The sequence below is a fragment of the Pseudophryne corroboree genome, chromosome 7 (assembly GCF_028390025.1).
Source record: "Pseudophryne corroboree isolate aPseCor3 chromosome 7, aPseCor3.hap2, whole genome shotgun sequence".
Taxonomy (NCBI): domain Eukaryota; kingdom Metazoa; phylum Chordata; class Amphibia; order Anura; family Myobatrachidae; genus Pseudophryne; species Pseudophryne corroboree.
In genome coordinates, this window is record NC_086450.1 from 54,561,357 (window position 1) to 54,572,340 (window position 10,984).

Here is a 10,984-nt window from a genome sequence, read left to right on the forward strand (position 1 = left end):
GGCACATTAATGGCTATATATATATATATTAAAGCAGCTATAAGGGAGCACTTAATATAAGGATATCCCTTGTATATATAGCGCTTTGTGGTGTGTGCTGGCAGACTCTCCCTCTGTCTCCCCAAAAGGGCTAGTGGGTCCTGTCTTCATTAGAGCATTCCCTGTGAGTTTGCGGTGTGTGTCGGTACGTGGTGTCGACATGTATGAGGACGATATTGGTGTGGAGGCGGAGCAATTGCCAAATATGCAGATGTCACCCCCCAGGGGGTCGACACCAGAATGGATGCCTTTATTTGTGGAATTACGTGATGGTTTATCTTCCCTTAAACAGTCAGTTGAGGACATGAGGCGGCCGGACAATCAATTAATGCCTGTCCAGGCGCCTCAAACACCGTCAGGGGCTGTAAAACGCCCTTTGCCTCAGTCGGTCGACACAGACCCAGACACGGGCACTGATTCCAGTGACGACGGTAGAAATTCAAACGTATTTTCCAGTAGGGCCACACGTTATATGATTTTGGCAATGAAGGAGACGTTACATTTAGCTGATACTACAGATACCGTAAAACAGGGTATTATGTATGGTGTGAAAAAACTACAAACAGTTTTTCCTGAATCAGAAGAATTAAATGACGTGTGTGATGAAGCGTGGGTTGCTCCTGATAAAAAGTTGATAATTTCAAAAAAGTTATTGGCATTATACCCTTTCCCGCCAGAGGTTAGGGCGCGCTGGGAAACACCCCCTAAGGTGGACAAGGCGCTCACACGCTTATCCAAACAAGTGGCGTTACCCTCTCCTGAGACGGCCGCACTTAAGGATCCATCAGATAGAAAGATGGAAGTTATTCAAAAGAATATATACACACATGCAGGTGTTATACTACGACCAGCTATAGCAACTGCCTGGATGTGCAGTGCTGGAGTAGTTTGGTCAGAATCCCTGATTGAAAATATTGATACCCTAGATAGGGACAATGTTTTACTGTCGTTAGAACAAATAAAGGATGCATTTATCTATATGCGTGATGCACAGAGGGATATTTGCACACTGGCATCTCGGGTGAGTGCTATGTCCATTTCAGCCAGAAGAGCCTTATGGACACGACAGTGGACAGCCGATGCGGATTCAAAACGTCACATGGAGGTTTTGCCGTATAAAGGGGAGGAGTTATTTGGAGTTGGTCTATCAGACTTGGTGGCCACGGCTACTGCCGGGAAATCCACTTTTTTACCTCAAGTCACTCCCCAACAGAGAAAGGCACCGACCTTTCAACCGCAGCCTTTTCGCTCCTACAAAAATAAGAGAGCAAAGGGCTTGTCGTACCTGCCACGAGGCAGAGGAAGAGGGAAGAGACACCAACAGGCAGCTCCTTCCCAGGAACAGAAGCCCTCCCCGGCTCCTGCAAAAACCTCAGCATGACGCTGGGGCCTCTCAAGCGGACTCGGGGACAGTGGGGGGCCGTCTCAAAAATTACAGCGCGCAGTGGGCTCACTCGCAGGTAGACCCCTGGATCCTGCAGATAATATCTCAGGGGTACAGGTTGGAATTAGAGACGGATCCTCCTCATCGTTTCCTGAAGTCTGCCTTACCAACCGTCTCTTCCGAAAGGGAGAGGGTGTTGGAAGCCATTCACAAGCTGTACGCTCAGCAGGTGATAGTCAAAGTACCCCTATTACAACAAGGAAAGGGGTATTATTCCACTCTATTTGTGGTACCGAAGCCGGATGGCTCGGTAAGGCCTATTCTAAATCTGAAGTCCTTGAACCTCTACATAAAAAAGTTCAAGTTCAAGATGGAGTCACTCAGAGCAGTGATAGCGAACCTGGAAGAAGGGGACTTTATGGTATCCTTGGACATCAAGGATGCGTATCTACACGTTCCGATTTACCCCGCACACCAGGGGTACCTCAGGTTCATTGTTCAAAACTGTCACTATCAGTTTCAGACGCTGCCGTTCGGATTGTCCACGGCGCCTCGGGTCTTTACCAAGGTAATGGCCGAGATGATGATTCTTCTTCGAAGAAAAGGCGTATTAGTTATCCCATACTTGGACGATCTCCTAATAAGGGCAAGGTCCAGAGAACAGCTGGAGACAGCTTTAGCACTATCTCAAGAGGTGCTAAGACAACACGGGTGGATTCTGAATATTCCAAAATCCCATTTAATCCCGACAACTCGTCTGCTGTTCCTAGGAATGATTCTGGACACGGTTCAGAAAAAGGTTTTCCTTCCAGAGGAAAAAGCCAAGGAGTTATCCGATCTGGTCAGGAACCTCCTAAAACCAGGAAAAGTGTCAGTACATCAATGCACAAGAGTCCTGGGAAAAATGGTGGCTTCTTACGAAGCAATTCCATTCGGCAGATTCCATGCAAGAATATTCCAAAGGGATCTGTTGGACAAATGGTCAGGGTCGCATCTGCAGATGCACCTGCGAATAACCCTGTCACCAAAGACAAGGGTGTCACTTCTGTGGTGGTTGCAGAAGGCTCACCTATTAGAAGGCCGCAGATTCGGCATTCAGGATTGGATCCTGGTGACCACGGACGCCAGCCTGAGAGGCTGGGGAGCAGTCACACAAGGAAGAAACTTCCAGGGAGTATGGACGAGTCTGGAAAAGTCTCTTCACATAAACATTCTGGAACTAAGAGCAATCTACAATGCTCTAAGCCAGGCGGAACTTCTCCTGCAAGGAAAGCCGGTGTTGATTCAGTCGGACAACATCACGGCGGTCGCCCATGTAAACAGGCAGGGCGGCACAAGAAGCAGGAGTGCAATGGCAGAAGCTGCCAAGATTCTTCGCTGGGCGGAGAATCACGTGATAGCACTGTCAGCAGTGTTCATCCCGGGCGTGGACAACTGGGAAGCAGACTTCCTCAGCAGACACGATCTTCATCCGGGAGAGTGGGGTCTACATCCAGAAGTCTTCAACATGTTAATAGACCGTTGGGAAAGACCAATTGTAGACATGATGGCGTCTCGCCTCAACAAGAAACTGGACAAATATTGCGCCAGGTCAAGAGATCCACAGGCAATAGCTGTGGACGCACTGGTAACTCCTTGGGTGTACCAGTCAGTGTATGTGTTTCCTCCTCTGCCGCTCATACCAAAGGTATTGAAGATCATACGGCAAAGAAGAGTAAGAACAATACTAGTGGTTCCGGATTGGCCGAGAAGGACTTGGTATCCGGAACTTCAAGAGATGCTCACGGACGAACCGTGGCCTCTACCTCTGAGAAGGGACCTGCTACAGCAGGGTCCCTGTCTTTTTCAAGACTTACCGCGGCTGCGTTTGACGGCATGGCGGTTGAACGCCAGATCCTAAAAGGGAAAGGCATTCCAGAAGAAGTCATTCCTACCTTGATTAAGGCACGGAAGGAAGTCACCGTGAAACATTATCACCGCATTTGGCGAAAATATGTAGCGTGGTGCGAGGATCGGAGGGTTCCGACGGAGGAATTCCAACTGGGTCGTTTCCTACATTTCCTGCAATCAGGATTATCTATGGGTCTCAAATTGGGATCCATTAAGGTTCAAATTTCGGCCCTGTCAATATTCTTCCAAAAAGAATTGGCCTCTGTCCCTGAGGTCCAGACTTTTGTCAAGGGAGTACTGCATATACAGCCTCCTGTGGTGCCTCCGGTGGCACCGTGGGATCTAAATGTAGTTTTAGATTTCCTCAAATCCCATTGGTTTGAACCATTGAAAAAGGTGGATTTGAAATATCTCACATTGAAAGTGACTATGTTACTAGCCCTGGCCTCTGCCAGGAGAGTATCTGAATTGGCGGCTTTATCTTATAAAAGTCCTTATCTAATCTTCCATTCGGATAGGGCAGAACTGCGGACTCGTCCGCATTTTCTCCCTAAAGTGGTATCAGCATTTCATCTGAACCAACCTATTGTGGTGCCTGCGGCCACTAGCGACTTGGAGGACTCCAAGTTGTTGGACGTTGTCAGAGCCTTAAAAATATACATTGCAAGGACGGCTGGAGTCAGAAAATCTGACTCGCTGTTTATATTGTATGCACCCAACAAGTTGGGCGCACCTGCTTCTAAGCAGTCGATTGCTCGTTGGATTTGTAACACAATTCAACTTGCACATTCTGTGGCAGGCCTGCCACAGCCTAAAACTGTAAAAGCCCACTCCACAAGGAAGGTGGGCTCATCTTGGGCGGCTGCCCGAGGGGTCTCGGCATTACAACTCTGCCGAGCAGCTACGTGGTCGGGGGAGAACACGTTTGTAAAATTTTACAAATTTGATACCCTGGCAAAGGAGGACCTGGAGTTCTCTCATTCGGTGCTGCAGAGTCATCCGCACTCTCCCGCCCGTTTGGGAGCTTTGGTATAATCCCCATGGTCCTTTCAGGAACCCCAGCATCCACTTAGGACGATAGAGAAAATAAGAATTTACTTACCGATAATTCTATTTCTCGGAGTCCGTAGTGGATGCTGGGCGCCCATCCCAAGTGCGGATTATCTGCAATACTTGTACATAGTTATTGTTAACTAATTCGGGTTATTGTTAAGGAGCCATCTTTAAGAGGCCCTTTCTGTTGTCATACTGTTAACTGGGTTTAGATCACAAGTTGTACGGTGTGATTGGTGTGGCTGGTATGAGTCTTACCCGGGATTCAAAATGCCTCCCTTATTGTGTATGCTCGTCCGGGCACAGTACCTAACTGGAGTCTGGAGGAGGGTCATAGGGGGAGGAGCCAGTGCACACCACCTGACCTAGTAAAGCTTTACTTTTTTGTGCCCTGTCTCCTGCGGAGCCGCTATTCCCCATGGTCCTTTCAGGAACCCCAGCATCCACTACGGACTCCGAGAAATAGAATTATCGGTAAGTAAATTCTTATTTTTTTACACTTGGCTATCAGCCTCCCATGGATGGGGGGGACAGCCTCGGGCTTCACCCCTGGCCCTTGGGTGGCTGGAGGGGGAGGGCCCCTTGATTTAAGGGGTTACCACTCCTCCAGGATACCCCGGCCAGGGGTGACTAGTTGGGGATGTAATGCCAGGGCCGCCAGGACCACATTAACAGTGTCCCCCGGCTCTGGCATTATGTACCTGGATAGTGGAGCCCGGTGCTGGTTCAAAAAATACGGGGGACCCCAACGCTTTTTGACCCCCGTATTTTTTGCACCAGGACCAGGCGCAGAGCCCGGTGCTGGTTGATTAAATATGGGGGAACCCCAGTCATTTTTTTCCTCATATTTTTTCAACCAGGACTGGCTCAAAGACCCCGAAGCTGGTTTTTGCTTAGGAGGACCCCACTCATTTTTTTTTCGACTTTAAACTATTTTTAAATTTTTTAAAGATGCACAATGAAACCCTGCACAGATCTCATAGATCCGGCCGGGTTTCATTGTTTTAATGTCGGCAGTGTTTTACTATTCACTCCCGTAAAACACTGCCAAAAAATACGAATGACATCGACATTGGAAAACACGAAAATGTAAAATACGACAGCTTAATAAATTAGTCGTAATAAATTCAAAAAGTAGCAAAATTACACATTCGATGTCATTCGTGTTTGAACTTTAATCTCATTCTGAAAAATACTAATTTTAGTAAATATACCCCCTGGTATTCATCATGTATGTATTGTCCACGACGACAGAAAATGGCTGTATGCAGTCTATGGAAAAACTTAGGAACAACAAATAGTCTGTTGCTAAAGAAATGCTAACGTGGCAGAAAAGAATTGGCAATGTATGAGATGATTGTGTTATAGGATTTACTGGATATTGTGCAATGTATGTTACGAAATGAATGGAAAATAACTGTGCCGCCTCCTTTGGAGAGAGAAATGTGAGCTGGACAATTAAAACCAGATGTACACTGTATGCCTGTAAATATGAGTTTTTAACTCAGTAAAAGCAGAATACTTGTGAGACATATCCTGTGTGTTTGTTTCATTGAGTGTTCTCCCAACGCGTTGGTCCCTGCTTCAAAGAGATGACTTGATAATTGAAGGACCTTTCTTTAGTAACCAGACTGCGCTAATGAGGCTAGCGCTATCAGTGTTTAACATAATGATGTCCATGTTGGGAGTTGTTGTTCCTCTTTGTCTTACTTTTCCTGTGAGAGGTAGACTTGTATAGCAGCTTGTATTTCAGGTTACATCCTTACTGGAATGTTGTAGGTACATCTTACTTTCTTGCAGGGGGTAGTGCTTTACTTCCTAATCCAGTTGCTTCGATGGCCTGATCTGTAAGTAAACATGGAGAAATCTGGTTGTGCATTAAAACACAGTTTCTTGAAGCCCTTGTGTCTCCTGCGGGTAAAGTCACTTTTATCGAACTGCCAGTGGTGACTGAGTACACTGTTGCTGACACAGGGGTTGCACACCCTCGTATTCTATCATCTTGTGTGTGCTGCCTAACATATGGCTGATAAGAAAACACGTTGCTGTGCTTTTAAAACCTGTTCTGAATTTACTTAACAGGGTATATATATATATATATATATATATATATATATATATATACATACATACATATATCATACATTATACACGTATTTACTCAAAGAATGCAGCAGGATTCTATTCCCTCATACCTGGTAACTTGTTTACAATTCCCAACACATTTGACTGACACCATGGTATGTAATGTTCTCAATCAATATGTTTGGAGCTGCAATGTCCAACTCATTTTCCCCTTTTCCCCTGCATCAAAACTGCATCACAAAACTTTTAGTATTTTAAATAATAATAATAATAATAATAATAATAATAATAATAATATTAAAGCACTATAATGATGAGCACTATGCTTACTATCCTTCAGCTACCTGACAGCTGAGAATTATTCTCTAACCCAAAACTAAAATACACATTGCATATGTGAAAAAATGACTTAATGGAAATATATATAAATCTGCATTATGCATAGTCACCCATTAATATATTTTGCAGTAGCATGTTCTATAAAACGTACTGCTTTCTAATTATCTTTAAAACATTCTAAGGCATTCAGGAATAAAATGACAATTATTTTTCTAATGCAATTTTTGCTTACTGTCATATTATATATATTATATTATCCATATTCCGTAGTCATAAACATTTGTACATCCGCATGTTATTAGTCACGTAGAACTAACATGTGAATTGTTACCTTATTTCCCATCCCCAATCTGCATATTTGCAGAGTACATAGAATAACAGATTACACTTGACAATGTTACTATTATGATAAACCTTGACATACAGTATAAGTTATCTATTGTTCAGATTTTGTAATATTTTGGATTTACACACTAGTACTTTGGCCAAATGGAATCAGCTTCTGTGGTTTCCCAGAGGGATTTACAACATAGATGGGCTGTAGCTGTATGATTACTTTGCCTGTTGGTTCCTTTCTCTTTGCTTATCACATTCACATTTCCAGGAACCTTGCTTATAGGGAGTAACCCTTAACTTTACCTCATTACCACTTCTAGTACTCCTAGTACTATGTGCTGTGGGCAGTATCCCAGAATTATTAAGTCTGCATTTTTCAGACCTAGGAACATCACAATTTTGACAATCTCTATTTGTACATTTCCATCCTGATACTTTTGTATAAACCAGGGAACAATTTGGATCCACTGTTCTTGTGAATGAAACAATAAAACTATTCTGGAGGTTTGGTACAACCAAACCATTACGTATTTTAACACTCAAGTATATTAAACTTAGGTAACATTTAACACTTAGGTACTTTTCCAAGTATCAATATCCAGGAACCAAAGGATTGTAGGATAGGATGCTATGTGCTCAATTTCCTGAACTAGTAAGGAAACTCAGCCACTCTCTACCGATAGCACTTGGTTTTGGAATAAAGTGACATTCCATCAATACTGAGTCCGTAGTGTTTCTCCACACTCCTGGTTCAGCACAAAATGAAATGGCTCTCAGTATAAAAGGGCCATGCCCTTTCTTTTCTATAAATGCCACACACAAACATTCTGAGCATACGTCTTCTGTCGACATGTGTATATGCTTTTAACTACTTATTCATACAGGTGATGTATTAAACCTTATGCCCCTTAAACAGTTTGGCAAATTCTTAAAAGTGTCAGTAAAACCTTGTTTATCAATCCAGTGTTTGTTGTTTGCTTCAAATCTCCCTCATTAGTAAACACTTCCCTTCCTCTGGGAAGTTTGCCTCTTAGACAAACTGCACCAATAAGTGCCTATTTTTCCTTCCCTAGCACTGACAATTCACTGTGCTGTCCCTTCGTGTGATTGATCAATTCACTTTGCAAAATTCTTATACTGCACAGTATCAAAAACAAAGGTCAGTATAAACCTCAGCTTAATAGATTTACTCTTTAAAGCATCACACTTATAGTAAGAAGTGTTTTCTAGGGAACTCTCAGTTTAAAAGACTTAGTCTTGCAAACATCACACTACTATTAAGTGTTTTCTTAGAAAAATACCTCAGTTTAAAAGATATATCTTCTTAAACATCACACTTATATTATTTAAGTGTTTTCTGTATTCATCAACAATGCGGGACCAAATGAAGCAAAACCACTTGGATCTTAATCCTCTGACGCAACAAACCAAAATTCTGTCATTACCGACTTGACTTTATCTAGTTTAAAAAGACTTCTTAAATCACTGAGTCGTAGGTTTTTTATATATGAATAAGTTATCTCTGTCAATAATGGCTTTAACATCTACTTCTAATAATGTTAAACCAGGAATACATTTTAAGTGACAAAAAGACTTAGTATGCTTTACTATGAAAAAAAAACTGATACCGTTACTACGAATTCTTGTATGTTAAATCACAGCTGCAGATTCTGGATTTAAAAGGCTGAGTATGTGAGTGTTCAGTGTCTTAACCGTATTGGTTTAATGTTGTTTACAATCAGTAGAATTTCCTTCACTAACTATAAGTGTGGAACCAAGGGGTATATAATTAACAGGTAATTTATCAAGACAATATAGAAATTTATCACCAATAAATTTTCCATCACCACCTTATCAACATGCCATCCCACAACTGTTGCAAAACCTATCTTAGGTTCCCTACAAAACTGAAATCACTATATTGCAATATACCTTTAAATTCACAATATTCAGATTAAATAGCAGGATTATACCACAACATTTCTGACATGTCTTTTAAAAATAAAACCACATTTTTTCCTTGCAAAAGTGAAACTGAAACTTAGAACTTTAAAATAAAACCACATTTTCCCTTGCAACAGTGAAGCTAAAACTTATAATCTTTATCAGCGCACACAGAAAAATAATAAATGTTTATCAAACAGACAATCGGGTCCAAATGATTGAGTATTGCTTACCTAATCAGATGAACAGACCAGAGGACCTGTAAACAAGTACTGACAGAGTAATCCGGTTGACATACAATGATCAAGCTTCAGAGTACTTACCTGGGTATGTCAGCAGTTGCACACAAATCCAGCAGTCATATTGTCATCTGATATTGATAACCTCATCAATCCCGGAACAAGAGCCTCCATGTAACTGTCAGAGATAAACCGTCTATCAATCTCCTTCAATTGTCTGTTAATTACTCTTTGTTTACCAATCAATTGGGAATCCCAGGAAGCAGACAACACACGCAGTTATGGCCACCAAATGAGACTGCCTCCCTTTATTCAGCATGACATTATATAGAGAAAAAAGGTACTTACTTGAACACTTGATACACGTCAAAATTTCAAAACAATAATGTATCTCTTCTCATAACTCCTCTCAGGCTGACACCCTCCTATGTGTCCTTCACAAGAAGTCTAAACACACAGAAACTGCCTAATTGCATGTTTTCAAGACTTATAGCTATGACCTTTCTTCGCACTGAACGTACTAACTGTGAAATGTCAGCATTATTATGATTTATCCAGCAAAGCATACTTCTACTTCACTACATCATGGCTGCTACTTAACAAAATAGCTGACATTGCTTAAGCTAAATACAGCTATCTTCCTCAGCCGCCTGCCTTACTTGGCAGGTGTGGAAGCATCGGTGCTGTGCGAGGCTTACGCACATCTGCAGGGGAGGGGGGTAGGGCCTGGCATGCGGGGTGGACTAGCCCTGTGCTGGGTGTCTCCCCACATGTCAGAAATTTTGATCGAAGATGTGCGTTTTTTTGCTCATCTACTATCAGGTCTAAATTTACCCTAAGTACGTAGCACTTTAATTGTCAAAGCTGATCATGCACTAGTGGTGACATTTGTCTTATATAAATATGCATTTACTCTTAGAAATTTGCCAAATGTCACTGTAACATTCTCAGGGGGGAATTCCATTATCCACAATCCTTATTTGTGGCAACAATCACTGTAAATACACGTCTTAGTGAAAAAAAAATTCAGTGTAATTCAATTACCCTTCAGTTACTCTTTTCTCCTGTTTCCAGGCGGTTAAAAAAAAAATCTGCAATCCTGCCAGCTATCTGGGTATATTGAATAGGCCCCCTGGGATCATTTAGCTGGGGTAAATGAACGTGACTAATTGAATTCCCCCTCCCCAACGCAGGGCTGTGCATCGCTATTGCTGTGGGGCATACACACGGAGAGATCCGTGCTTAACTTATAATAAATCTAGTCAGATTACTTAGAATTTAAGCACAGATCTTTCTGTGTGTACCCCCATGAAGACTAAAGCCCAGTACCCACGGGCCGATGCTGGAGAGATGTGTGCTGAGCGAACCGCTCAGCACACATCTCTCCTGCCGCTCAGCACAGCGCGATCTGTGCTGAGCGTGTAGGTGGAGACGGGGGGGGCGCTCATTTCACCCAGCAGGTGAAGTGAGCGGCCAATCTAGCAGCAGCGATAGCGATGTGCAGGGCCGTGCATCGCTATCGCCGAGGGGGGCTACACACGGAGCGATCATGCTGATATTCTAAGCAATCTAGTCAGATTGCTTAGAATATCGCTCCGTGAGTACCCCCCTTTAAGTCTGCACAGTTGCTGAAGAGATACTAGCTTTTATCTGCCATGTCTGAGTAATGCTAGTT